The following is a 15,164-nucleotide window of genomic DNA, read 5'->3' on the forward strand; positions in this document are numbered from 1 at the left end:
GCGTATTCACGTAATTGCGCAAAGCTAGCGACTTTAAGTGAATGCGTTCTGGCCCCACTTTCTTTTCATTTGAATTTAAGAGAAATTCCTCCCATTTGATAAACTCCATAGTCCAACACTCAAACCACACTGGTCTTAGTTACCTGCAAATCTCTAAACCTCAGTGCCAGTTGCCCTTCTAATACTTAATAAAAATACTCACATATAAAGCATTATTGGACAGCAGATGTCAGTAATACTTCAATGCTCCTGCTATTGCCAATTCCTGTCTAAGAGTATTTCTTGACTCCAACCTTTGGTGACCCTATCATAGATTTTTCTTACCAATATTTATTGAGAGGAGGCTTGCAATTTCTAGCCATTATGTAGTGGTTTGACCATTAGACTATGACTCTGGAGATCAGGGTTCAATTCCCCACTTGGCCATGGTAACCCACTGGGTGGCAAGTCACACACACTTATCCCTAAAAAAAAAAAAAAACCATTATAGGGTCCCTTAGGGTCAACATAAGTGAGATTTAAAGGCACACAACAACAATAAGGCTGAGAGACTGTGACTTGTCCCAGGACAGCGGTTTTCCATGACTGAACAGGGATTTGAACTCTTGTCACCTGGAATCATCACCACTCAAACCAATACTCCCATTTTGCTCTATGTCCAAGTGTGTGTGTGCGCATGTGTGTATGTAATAGCGAAATGATGTAGTTTTTATAATGCAAATTGTATTATGTTGTACAGACAAAAGAGGAAGTTCTAGATCTTACTGACAAACTACAAATAAACACAGCACCAGATCTTGTATCCATCCAAGAGTTCTTTAAAAAGTCAAATGAGAAATTATTGGGTTTCTAGACAACAGAAAGCATAGTGTAGCTGTTTGAGCACTGGACTGTGACTCTGGAGACCAGGGTTTGAATTGCACCCACCCACTGAGTGACCTTGGGCAAGTCACATTATACCAGAGAAAGGTAAACTCCTCTCTGAAATAATCTTGCCAAGAAAACCCAATAATGGGGCAGTTAACAACAAGGAGAGAATGGTCAGTTCTCACAAGGCAGGGATGTAAACACTGGGGTCATTCAGGATCTATACTGGAGCTGGCACTTTTAACTTGTTCATAAATTACCTGGAATTAGTGAGTAGTGGCTGATGCTACCAAATTATCTGGTTATAATAAGAGTTCGAAAAGTATCTGTTCGACCCAAGGAAATGGGCATTCAAATTACAAATGAGATGAAACACAAAAAAGTGTAAAGTGATGCAAACAGGAGCAAAAAATCCCTGTTTCACTGATGAGATCTGAGCTTGCAGCAGATGACCAACAAAAGGATCTTAGGGTTGGGAGGGATACTTGATGAAATGTTAACCCAATGTGCTGCTGATGTTTTTAAAAAAATGCAAATTATATGTCAAGCATACTGGAAATAAAGCTGCCGATATCACAAATCTGTGGAGCAATAATACTTGGAATACTGTGCACAGTTCTGGTCACAGCATTTGAAAGATTATATTGAGAAGGTGGAAAAGGTGTAGAAAAGGGCCACTAAAATGATCAAGGAGTCCATAGTAAAAGTGAATGAGGGAAGACATGACATAGATGTATAAAATTCTGCATGGTATGGAGAAAGTGGATAATTATCTATCCTTTCATAATATTAGAAGCCAGGATAATCAAATGGAGCTGGTGGGAGTTACGATAAAATACCGAGGAGTGATTCGAGAGCAGCAACATGCAATGATTTTGGTTGGGCTTCCACTGTTATAATGAAAACGTCTGGCCATCAGGACAGATGAAAAATAGTACTTCTTCACAAAACATCATTAAACTGTGGCATTTGTTAGCACAGGAAATGGGGTGATGGCTAAAAATTTAGACAGCTGTAAAAGAGGACTGACAAATTCATGGAGTACAAAACTGTATCAGTGGCAACAAATCAGGATAGACAAGTACTTCCTCTAGTACCAGAGACATTATACCTCTTTACATCAGTTGCCAGGAAGCATGAGCAGAAGGTTACTGTTATCTTCATCTCCTGCTTATGGACAAATGGCTGGCCATTTTATGAGCAGAATCCTGAACTAAATATGCTTCTGGGTCTGATCCAGTATGATTATGTTCATATGTATATGGGAATCATGATAAAATACTGAGCAGTGCAGTATATACCGTACATCCATGTTCACTGGGCTTCCACACTTGTAGTGAAGCCTTCTGGCCATCACTGCCTCATAACTCCTCTTATTCACCCCTCTTTTCTTTTTGTATGTACAATCAATTAAGAAGCAGTGCCATCTGTGCTATTCCCTTTCTACTGGGTAGTACATAAATAAACTCTAAAAAGGAGATTGCTGATACATTCCTTAGCATGGCAAGTCACAGAGAGTGACAAACAGGTGTGGAGATTAAACAGGGTTGCTGGATTTCATTAATAACAGATAGGAGGCACAAGGCTTAGAACTGCTAAGCTGAAAATTGGAGTGAGACTTTGAAATCAAATTAAATGTCAGAGTGTCAAAGAAAACGCTTAGTGGATTACACATGCCTATTTAATAGTTCCTCTGCCCAGTGCTTTTAAGACTGTTTATGACAGCTGTGATCTGCAGGGGTCCTTTTTTGTTTATGGCATTCTAAGGTGTGTCAGTAGCAGACAAGAACACAGTCTAATAAAGGGCAGGTTGTACAAAAGGGAGGAGGGGAGGAGAAAGGGCAAATGAATGGGCAGGGAAGATGATTAATCTTGGGATAAGTGATGCCTGTCTGATGGGTTTGGGAGAGACCTAGATTTCCAGTCTGGGTGAGGCAGGTACTGGCTCGAGAGTAAGGCATGAAGGCTAGCATACTTGAAGAGCCTTTCTGGGCGAATTTACTGCAAGTGTGAGCAAGTCAGAAGACAGACAGAAGAAGCAGTTCTTCACTTCCTTTGTCTGTGGTACAATGTAATATAAGAAAGGGAAAACTTGGAAATTGTAATATTCCTCAGTCAAGACCTCTAGACTTTATTTTTTGTATATGTTGCAACATTAGCATCCATTTTGTTTAGGGAAATATCAGTCTGATATGAACATAACTTCATCTTAATTTATAATAAATTAAATTATTGTTGGAGAAGCAGTAAATGAGATGGGGACACCAAACCTACTAAACTATTTTATGATGAAATGAATCATTTATGTACAGGAGCTGCCTTTGCAAGAGAAAATATAGCTTATGTCATCTTAAACATAAACTTTATTATCTGAGGATTTTGTTCTTTCTAGTTCAAAGTAAAGCTACCCACTTTGGCTCCTGTGGACATGCTTTGTTTGTCCCTAAATTTATCTTCAGAGCTGACAGTATAGAGACTCCTTGAGGTACTCACTATACTCTTCCTACAAAAGAATGAGATTTGCTCTACATTTTCAAACAGAAAAGCAAACTTTTACCTTTTTTGTATTGCCTTTGTCCCCACTAAGTTTATGGCCATTGAGTGTGTGGCCTAATTCTACAACCTAATTCTCTCTTTAATAATATCTCAAAGCAATGTGTAATTGTTCCATCACTTTCATTCTCCTGCATGTTTTTTTAACCATCTTTTCCTGATAGAGAAATATGTGAGCTTCGAAAGCCAATACAATAGATTTTGTGCCTTTTTAGCTGGCCTAATAAAGATATCACCATAATATGGACTTTGGAATTTGTTTTACAGCCAACGTGACTGTCCCTGCGGTTTGTATGTACTTGATTTCACAGGTAAAAATCAGATTGCTAGCCAGTTAACACTGGTTCTTTTGGTAGTCATTGTGAACTCACCACATATGGGTAACCTTTACCTGAACAGGACACATTCAGAATTTCCTAAAGCTGAGTGAACTTTTGGCAAGAACCCTGCCCACTTCCCATGCAAATATATGACCTTATTCTTGCCTGCCTCCTCAGTTCTGAGTCTGCCACAGTGTAGGACTCAAACCAGGAAAACAGGCAAGACTAGTTAAGAGGGGATATGTGTGGGTGTTGTCAGTTCATAGATGACCTCGATGAACCACAGTTACATATAAGCAACCTGTTCTTTATGGTATCTCTCACTTACATATATAGGAGATTAATGAGCTGCACACCATTGGAAGTGGGTGAAAATTAAAAGTTGCTTTGTCTCTTTAAATTCTGTAATGTGATAGACATAAAAAGTGGGTTCTTTTCATAGAGTGCAGAGCTCTGTCTACCTCCAACAATTTTTTTTAAAAGGAAAACTGATATAGGAGGTTCTTGCAGAAGGTGCAAATGTGATGCTGCTTTTGACAGAGATGCCTTATCAGGACTTAAAGTCATTTTAGCTGGGTGGAATTGCACAGACAGTGGATCTGATCATAATCCATAAAGTTCACCAGTTCTCTTTGTCAAAGGGATGGCCACTGAGGATGCAGTTTTCTATGAGACCAGGAATACACCACAAGAAGCCATCAGCTCAAAATGTTTTCTCCTTAATAAAACCAACAGTAAATTCCATTAGGTTCTTCTGCTCTCCCTATGTTTATTTTCAAATCCTCCGAAAAACCTTTTCACTGTTGGGTGAATAAACCATGTTATTCTATCCACTGTTTAGAATAAGCCATAATATCAAGTGGAGGCATAATATAGAGATCCCCGGTTCCCTCAAAGTCACTAGAAACTGCAGAATATGACCCACTACATTTTCACAGGAAGAACCTGATTCACTGTAAGGAAACAAAGGACACATTGTCATTCTGACATATAAGATCATAGCACTGAGGGTGTTCTTGCTGCTATCAGTACCTCTTGAGCAGTCATTGGGAGGTCTGAGTGCATGGATTCTCCATCCCATGAACTTTAATAAGGATGAGTTTGCATGTCGCACTTTGCCTTTATGTTGACCCAGAATGTCTGACAGATTTGGAAGATGGGTGAATTGATAACAAGGAACATCCAGACTGTCACAAATAGCAACTCTCTTTGCCACTATGTTGTGATAAGTATCTAGAGTTGTCTTGATAGATTTTGGCAAGCACTCTGATGGTCACAGAAAATGGGTGGAAACCTATCTTATTCCCACCCAACTGAAAAGGAATGGATATTTGAGAGCAATACTTGTAAAATCAGCAACAATCAAAGTTGAGTGGTAAAGTGAAAAAATCTGCTTGCATTCTGCCAAATGGGCAAAATACTCTGCAAACTGTTCTGGGGTGTCATTTGTGGCACAATGTTTTTGATTGTGTGGAGAATCCACTAGAATACTGTATTCCCCTGTCAAATAAGCTGCCACCACAAAAATATACTTCTGTATGCACAAGTCTCATAAAGTGATTGTGAGTTGACTTAGAATTCTTCACTGGCGTCCTTTCATTATGGCCAAAATTTTGACTACAATGACATAGAATATCTACTTTTCCTGCAGCCTAACTTCCCTGATGTGGTAAGATGGCATGAGAGCTCACCATCCAGACAAGGATGTATCTAATGTTATCATGCATATTGGCTTCAGTCCAAGGATAGGCATCCCTGTCTGGAGACGGAATATGACTCTCTGCAAGGCCTAGGACCTTGTAACCTATTGTGGCACAGTAGGGAGATTTCTTTTCTTGTCCATTTATGGACTGAACACAGGGATGAGCCAGTGCCAGTTGGGTTTTATGCATCACCTAGCATATAGTGTGACATACATAGTAGCTTCATTAGTCCTGTAAGGATTTGCACCTGCCTTGCATGGGCCTCATCACTGTATTAACATATCCTGGCATATGCTGCAAGTGTCTGCATTCTAAGGGGTAGAAATGTGACCTCTAGCTAAGGTCCTATGAACTGGGGTAATTGGAAAGGGGTTAAAAGGGACATTTTAGTTTGATCAATATTCTCAAATATGTAAGTAGGGAATTAGTCCATTGAATGACAGCATAAGGAGCAACCAGTGAAGGAGTGACCAAAAAGGTGAGGAGAAACTGGATCTGTCTCAAAAGAAAAGCAGTGGCAAAGGTCATAGTATGCCTGAAAGAGCCACCCTGGGAAATGGGATTAGCAGAACAGGGAAATACTGCTGAAGGACTTTTAGGGTCAAATGAACAAACAAAAATGAATTCTCCTTGACAATGAGAGCTGTTTTCCCATTAAAAGATATCCCTATGACATAAGTGAAATGCCTAATAGTATTAAGGTAAAAGGTAAAGGTAGTCCCTTGCCATGAATATTTAGTCATAAGCAACTGTAGGGGGCAGTGCTCATCTCCGTTACTAAACCAGAGCCAGCTTTGTCTGAAGATGGCTCCAGTGGTCTTGTGGCCAGCATGGCTGCATCAAATGCTGTTACTTTCCCACCAAAGTGGTCCCAGTTTATCTACTCGCATTTGCATACTTTCGAATTGCTAGATTGGCAGAAGCTGGGACTAGTGATGGGAGATCATCCCATCATGCAGCACTCGAGCTTTGAATTGCCAACTTTCTGATCTTATGATAATCAGAATTGGCATCTTAGTCACTTAGGCCATCCCATCCCATACTAAACTGTGTATTAAATTAGAATTAAACTGTGTATTAAATTGTTCATACAATAACCAAATATGTTGCAGCTAGTTAAGCATCTTGAAAGCTCTTTTTAAAACCAGGCTTATTTTATGCAGTATCTCAGACTTCAATGAGGGCAAAGGCCCCAAGCAAGAGGCAGTAATGCCTGCCACAAATATCAGATCTACATTTCGTCCATCTAGCTCAACATTGTCTGACAAAAGTAGAGCACTGTTGAGCCTCCAGTTGTTTTTGACTACAAATGCGACAATCCTTTACCATCAGCCATGCTGGTAGGAGCTTTTGGAAGTTGAAGTGCAAATAATATGGAAGTTCAAAATATCCTGGTCTATGGTGTTTGGGAGGGTTTATTCAGAGTCTCAAACAAAGGCTTTTCAGATTGTTGTTGCTAACTGCCCTCATGCCAACTTTGTCTTCTGGTGGTAGTGTGAATGAGGCATCTCCAAGATACCCTATCCACAACAATCTGCTCAGTTCCTATTTGATTGAGCATATCTATCTGGTGTGTGGTCTTTCTCTTTTTCTACTGTCCTCTATCTTTCCAAGCGTTATTGTCTTTTCTAGTGAGTCATATCTTCTAATAATGTGGCCAAAGTATGACAGCCTCAATTTGATCATCTTGGCTTCTAGGGAAAGTTCAGATCTGATGTGCTCTGGTAACCATTTGTTTGTCTTTTAAGCCTGTTTTAAAATCCTAAAAATCCCTTAAAACATAACTGGAAATAGGACCAGATCAAAAGATCCATCTGTCTGGGCTAAAATCAAAGAAAAATCGTACCTCCATTATTCTATGAATTAAAATCAGTTGAACCTTAAATCAGTGGTGATGGGACAGTGTATGTTCATGTTCTTCCATTGTATGTGGAAGCAGCAGATTCACAGGTTAAAAGGCATAGAACAGACAATGTGATACATATACCTCTGTCCTCCAATCCATTATCTTCTGCCAGTGTACTGTATCTTTTTTTATGTACCATATCTTCTGCAATGTTAGATGCAGCTCTAACTGGAGATGTGATTAATTGTGTGCTCCTATACTAAGCTATAGCCCTTCCACATTAACACCCCCCCCCCCCTTTTGTGGAGATTACTGCTACTGCTTTGGAATATTATGAGTTCTTTGTTTCTTTTTTCTTTTTATAAAAATAGACAGCCTGCCATATTCCCCAAAGTTCAATTGTTGTCATTGTTTCAAAATTCCCATCCCTCCATGTTAAAACTCATAGGTTCTTTGAACTGTTATCATAAGACAAAAACCAGGTCTGGTTTATGATGATGGAACATTCCCATAAGAGCAATATTGTGTGTTGTATATCAGAGCTTGAGAACGTTGGTTGGCATTCTGTTTCAGACTGATGTCTTCATCATCCATTGTGCAATGATCCAACATACAGTGGGCATTGATGCACTTCAGAAGTGACCAGTGAGCATTAGAAGTGTACAGTAAATATCAAAAGTGCCAGATGTGTGTTGGTCACTCTTGCCAGTGCCTGGATGTGCACCTTAACAATGCATTAAAGGGACTTCATTTTATTTCTGCAATGTAGCTATGGATTCATAAAATTACAAATGTAGACTGTGATGTAGGATCTCAGCTGTTATCTTCTGGAGCACAACCCCAAGAATTCTTCAGCCAACATCATCATGTGTGTGATTCTGACATTACAGTCCAAAAAGTTTTTTCCCCTAAGTTTTGAGCATTTGAGCCAGTTCTCTCCTTGGCCTCTGGTGAATTTCAAAGGGAAGGAGTTGCATGCAAGAATGGTTTGGTGACAGGATTAAGTAGGAAATGTTTGAAGTGGAAGGGTAAACAAACCAAGTAAGGAACACTGTTAATAAAATTGAATGGAGAAAAGCATACAATTTGAAAATGAAATGAGAGTAAATGGAAACTGGGCCAACAGTCTCTTCCATTAAAATGTTAAAAACATCAGCAGATATCTAAGACTTTAATCTGTAAAGAGTAGTTTTAATTAGTCATCTATGTCTTAGATTTATGAACTGCATAGAATTATAGAATCATAGCGTTGGAAGAGACCACAAGGGCCATCCGTTCTAATCCCTGTCATGCACGAATACACAATCAAATCACTCCTGAAAGAAGATCATCCAGCCTCTGCTTAAAAACCTCCAAAGAAAGAGACTCCACCACTCTCTGAGGACACATTTTCCATTGTCAAACTGTCCTTACCATCAGAAAGTTTTTCCTAATGTTTAACTTGGAACCCAACCCCCATAGTTTGAATCCATTGCTACATGTCCTAATTTCTGGAGCAATAGAAAATAAGCTTGCAGCAGCAACAACAAAAGAAACCTAGCCTGATTTTTGCCATGTTATTTCTACCTGGCACCAATTTTTCTATTAAAGAAGTAATGCCTTGGAACACATTTGCTTAGGTAACTAAGGTATAGCTGTATTTCTTCTACCTTGTCTGGGAAAATCTATTAAGAAGAAAAAGATGAAATAGTTGCATAATGTTTTTGAGTGTATCGAAACTTTAGAAGTAATGCAGTTTGACACTACTTTAAGTGCTCCATCCTATGGAATCATGGATTTATAGTTTTACAAGGTCTTTAGCCTTCTCTGCCAAACTATAAACCCCATGATTCTGTAGCTGGAGCTATGCCCATTAAAGTGGTGTCACACTGTATTATTTCTACAGTGCAGACACACCCTTGGTAGCACTACAAGCCATTGAACAGAAAGTATTTCACCCAAAGAATTCAGCAGTTTGGTCATCAAGCCAGAGAAAATTGAAGAGACCAAAGAAGCTGAATTATGTTATTTCTCTCTGCAACATGACCACAAAGGGCATGGGTGCCTTCCTTAGTCTAAAAAATGCAGTCCTATTTAGTCCATTAGTTAATTTAAATTCTTTCCTTCATTCTGCTATGCCTTACCTTCAAAGTGTAAGTGATATCAAGCTATGTATGTTCCACAAGCAGAAAATGCAAGCAGAAATATAAATACAATAATAATTTCTCAGAAAAAGAGTCATTAAGACTTAAGTGAACGTGTTGATACTTCTTTAGACGGGGATTTTGCGCTCGCATTCCTTCCATTCCTTGCTTGAAATTCACCTGCAGCAGACAATGGGTGTGCATGCAACTGAGGAAGGAGCTTTTAACACTATGCATAGCAAGGAAGAAAGAATTCTGTTGGGGCAGGCAGAGGCCTCTGAATCAAAAAAACACAACCGGTAGAAGTTACATGTTTCAGGAGTGCTTGTGAGGCAATTTCAATGGCTGGAATTTTGTGAGCACGGAGAGAAGAAACCTTTCAGAGAAAAGAAAGGAATAGTTTGCAACATGATGTGTCTTAGATGAGATTAACGAACAAACTTGCAGACAAAATCCATATAGTGAAATTCACATGTTAGCTTAACATATTTTACTGCCTAAACCAAAGGCAAGAAGTTGACTGATCCCTATTCCAAATACAGAAGCTGACTGACTTGGCTGTAAAATCTAACTTTGGTACTGATGATGAGGTCATGTGTTCCACCAAATCTGCATTAAACTTTGTGTTGATCTGTGGCAAAATTTTGCAATACCAGTGCCTATTCATCAAATGGTGCACATGCGAATGACTGTCACAGATAAATCTGTACATAATAGCCATGACATATATTTAAAAAACCAGAATATGCAACAGCTGAATATACAGTGAGGGATGCCAAATACTTGGGGTAACAGTCAGTCTAGGGCAGGGCTAGGAGCTGTGTTTGCTTATGCGGTCATCCATGAACTCAGACATAAGGGTCATTTTGCACCTGCGCATAGGGTTGCCATATTCCAGCCCAACATATCCATTTATTTAATTTGTATATTATGCAAATTATTATAATTACACATATTTTTAATTTGCATTCTGTTTATCCAAACTGAACACATTAATCATTGCACTTTTTTCTACAATTATGTTTCAAACTCATAGAGCTCTATTTTTGTTCTTTTACCTCCTATCTCATGTGAAGAAAAGGAGGATTCCAAGCAGCTCCAGAGAGTAAATGGACTCCTTTTACTCTCTTGAGGCTGTTTGGAAGCAAAGTTCCACTAGGCTCACGTTCTACTAGGCCTAGTCCTAGGCTCAGGCTTCTGACACAGTCACCACACAACACAAGGCCATCTCCACTGGCTTCCTTTCCCTTCCCACTTCTGGACCTGTTGTGGGAAGAAGGGAGGGAACTGAAGAATACATTTGCAATGCTATGCCTGTCCAGTAGTAACTGCAGTCTGCAGGGTGGGATCAGGCTCCATGCCAGGAAATCTTCTTGCAAGATTTCCTGTTTCATTGCCACTGCCACATTTTAGCCTACTCATCCTCCTGTGATGAAGGAGAAATCTGGGATTTACTGCTTCAATTGATCCAGCTACCCAAGACTTTTTAAAATCCTTCAATCCAGGATTTTCCAGGTTTCCCAGGACAAATGGCAACCCTTTCACAGTCCATCTTTGGAAATGTTTAGTCCCACACACTTCTGGCAGTAACTGCAAGCCTTCCCCAATTAGGGTTGCCATAATTCTCTTCCACAAAACCTGGACAAAATGTAGGATGAGATGTAGGACAAATGTAGGACAAATTGTAGGGTGTTCAAGCAAAATGGAGGACATGACCAACTAAAGGCCAAAAACATTAACCAAATAAATAAATAAATAAATACAGTAGGCCCTTGCTTTATGCGGGAATCCATTCCGGACCCCCCTGCATAAAGTAAAATGCGCGTATGCTCAAGCCCCATTATATCCAATGGGGCTCGCACTCGCCCTGCAGCCATGCATGCACCCCGCTGCTGCATGTGCCATTCATGAGCCCCATTAGATATAACGGGGCTTGTGCTTGACGTGTGGCCATGTACGCACACTGCACATTCTCCCGTTTCCCAGGCAGCTTCAGCGTAAGCTGAAAGCCACCTATAACGAGCCTGCATATGGCGCGGGCTCACTGTAATATAAATTCATGCTTCCCAGTCATTCTCAAAATGGAGGACATTTGGACAGAAGGTTGGGATGTAGGTTTGTGTGGTTTGTGTTGGACAAGGACTCTGGAGACCAGGGTTTGATTCCCTGCCTATTGGGTGGCCTTGGGCATGTCATACTCTCTCAGCCTCAGCAGAAGGCCATGGCAAATCTCATCTGACCAAATCTTGCCAAGAAAACTCCAGGATAGTTTCACCTTAGGGTCTCCATAAGTCAGAAGGTACACAACAAGCCAGGGCCAAAGGAAATAGGGGGCTGTGTCTAGGGGTCTGGGATCCTGCTGCCTCATCACCCCCATCATCTGTCCCTCCCTTTACCTAGCAGTGTATCAAAGTGGGGAGAAAGAGCTGCGGAAGGAGGGAGAGGTGCTCCAGGGGGTCATGGATTTCCACAGAAGGATAAGGGAGCAGGCCCCTCCTGAGGACCAGCACCTGTTGAGGTGGCGGGAAAGGAGGCTGCCCCATAACTTCCATCTCCTACTGTTGCTGCTGCTGTTGCTGCTGCTGCCTCCATCTCCGCTCAGACATGCCATGGCCCCACCACTACCACTACTACCTCAGGCCTCAGCCTTGGCAGGAAGTGCTGCTCTGGCATGAAGAACCACCGCTCTGGGCTTGCCCTCATCTTCTTCCCATTTCCCAGCTTCCCTCCCTCCCTCCCTCCCCACCTTGGCGAGTTCAGAAATTTCCTTCCTTCCTTCCTTCCTTCCTCCCTTCCTCCCTCCCAATGGCCTCCCTGTTCCTCCTCCTCCTCTTCCTCCTTCTTTCCCACTCAGCCTCGCAGCCCCATTGGCTCCCTCCTCAGCTCTATCTCATTGGCGCCTGGCCCCACTAACTTTTCTCATGGCTCCTTTGGAGGCTGAGCCCAAGGCAGGGAAATGAAGGGCTACAGCTGAGGAGGAGATCACATGAGGGAAGGAACCAATCCTGCCTTGTTCCAGGCAGGCACATTCTGTCAATCTCCAGTCTGACTGGAGATTGACAAAATCTTGCCTGGAGAAAGCAAAAATCTGGGATTTGAGGGTCAAAAATGCCCAGCCAGGGTGGGACATTTTTTAAACCCTCCAAACTGTGATTGTCCCAGGAAAAACCAGGAAATGGCAACCCTATCTCCAATGTGTATGCTCTAGCCAGTTCCTGCCCAAGTCCCCTCATTTCATGTCCACCAAATTAGCTTTGTGTTACAAAGTATGAGCATGGCAATAGAAGGGAGGAGGCAGGGATATGTGGGTTTACAGAAAACCACTTGAAGAACCTGCAGCTTCAGGTGAGCAACCTGTTCTTCATGTTCTCTGGGATTTATATACAGTCGGCCCTTCTTATACACAGATTTTTTATACACGGATTCAAACATACAAGGTTTGAAAATGTTCCAAAAAAGTATAAATTTCAAATATCAAACCTTGATTTTCCATTTTTTATAAGAGACACCATTTTGCTATGTCATTATATTTAATGGGACTTGAGCATCCACAGATTTTGTTATACACAGGGGATCTTGGAACCAAAGCCCAGCGTATAACAAGGGTCCACTGTATATGGCAGATTTTATGTATGTATGCATATATTTATGTATGTATGTATATATGTATGCATGCATATATGCATACCCACATTTTTCTTGTACAAGATCAAAGCAGAAAAAGTAACAAGGTACTGACAGGCCTATGGATGAATCATGCTTGTGAAGACTCCAGAAAAGCCCATCTGAAAGAAAAAGCTGTTCATGCTCTCCCATCCAATTTGCAACAGCTTATGAATGTCAGAAGCTCAGACCAGGTTCTGCTTCACACACCAGAGGTAAATTTACTCCTTGGCATTTTGATTACTCCTTGGTGGCCAAGGCAGGCCTGGTTTACCACACTATTAAGAGCTGCAACAATTCTTATAGAATGCCCCAAACCTGTAAGAGCAATTGCTTGTTAATAGCCGTAGTTGACCATTTTGAAATGCTTGGGCTCCTTTGTTTCTTTTACCATAGCAGACAAGCAGTCTCTGTATCTTTGTAAACAATTCTATACAACCAGCATAAAAAGCCAGAATTCTTCCCACATCTAGTGAGTGCTACATTCTTTCCTCTTTATTCTGTAGCTTTGGATAGAATGTGGGAAGGCATCTATACTGTGATAAATGGAAGGAAAAAGCTACATTGGATAGAAAGGAGATATCAGTCCTTAGAATTGCTTTGTCAGTATGGAATGCAGAAAGGAGGGAATCACAGCAGAGTGCCCAGATTTTGCTTTCCCTTCTAGCCAATTTTGCTATCCCTTCTAGCAATAAGGAAGTTGCAAGATATTCAAATGACTTCTGCATAAACTACTGAAGAACAAGAAAAAGCTTTCATACTGTTGTCAGTGGCGTAACTGGTGGTGGTGGTGGGGAGATTGGTGAAGCCTTTCAAAAATGCCTTAAACAATCGGTGTGTGCACCATGACAAACGGTTTTGAGCATGTATGAAAGCAAGTAGTGCAGCCATATAAACCTTAAGAGATGTCAAGGACAGACCAATAGATTCTAAATGGGACAAACATTACAAAATATAAGTGTTAAAAATACCATGCAAGTCAGACTGGACTGTGGTCAAGAAGGAAATGAAATGCATCAATTCATAACAGCATGGTTGCTTGGTAGATAATCTCCTAGCTGCATGAAGAAACTTGATCACAGGTTGCTATCTGAAATGACCTAAAGAAATTTGGTACTACCAAGATTGCTTTTGCTTGGACTACTATGTTTGTGACTGAACTTCATATTTCTTGGAGTTCAGAACTTATTTTGGGTGGAGGGGTATCACTATCATTATTACTTGTTTTGCAGTTGAAGAGGTCCACCTCATGAAAAAGGAGCTCTTCAACCATAGCTTTGGCATCAGATGTGAGACCAGAGGAATGTGGCTAGTCTTCAGAAATGAGATTGGTGGAACATCCCCAAGATATGGCATCTGTTCTGCTGCCAACCTGCCTGCCCTTGTGGGGAAGAGTTGAGCCACTCTTCTATCATACTTATAAAGTTAGTCAAGGAAGGGGGAGGAACTGTTCCCATAGGAAATGCTCATAGCCCCCTCTATAAACTTGATAATTTGTTTTCCTTAATGAAAGAAAGGTTGTAGAGTGTGCCTTCCTGGCTACAGTGTCCACATTATTCACATCATGACAATTGGCAGAGCCATTGAGGGAGAGTGGAGCTTTGATACCCTCCATGAAGAAAACTAGATTTTAAAGCCGGTCCAACGGACCAAGCCAAGGCACGTGATGAGGGGCAAAGTCAGTATATAAGGACAGTATGCCCCCCATACTGTCTCTTTTTGACAGCTCACCCTCCCACCCTAAATACAGAGTGAATTGTGTTGGTTGCTTTGGAACTGGGTAGGAATTTTCTCCCTTTTCCCGTTTTTTTTGCCTACCTCATACTGTATGCAGGGACTGGTAATTGGCTTGGGATGGCTGTTAACTAGGTTTCACTGGTCCATATGGGGTTAAAGAACTGTTTGGTATGCACCACTGGCACTCTTTTGTGGTGAAAGGTGAGGCTCTTGAACAGCTTAGACATGTCAAGGGACAGGTAGTTGGAAAAGAATCTCCCTTTGGGGTAGACATGAGGGTTTTGCTCAACCTTACACTGTTATTGTTTGCTGTTACCCGCCTTGATCCAATACAGGGAGAGGCGGGATACAA

Source organism: Sceloporus undulatus, chromosome 5 (assembly GCF_019175285.1).
Source record: "Sceloporus undulatus isolate JIND9_A2432 ecotype Alabama chromosome 5, SceUnd_v1.1, whole genome shotgun sequence".
Lineage (NCBI taxonomy): Eukaryota > Metazoa > Chordata > Lepidosauria > Squamata > Phrynosomatidae > Sceloporus > Sceloporus undulatus.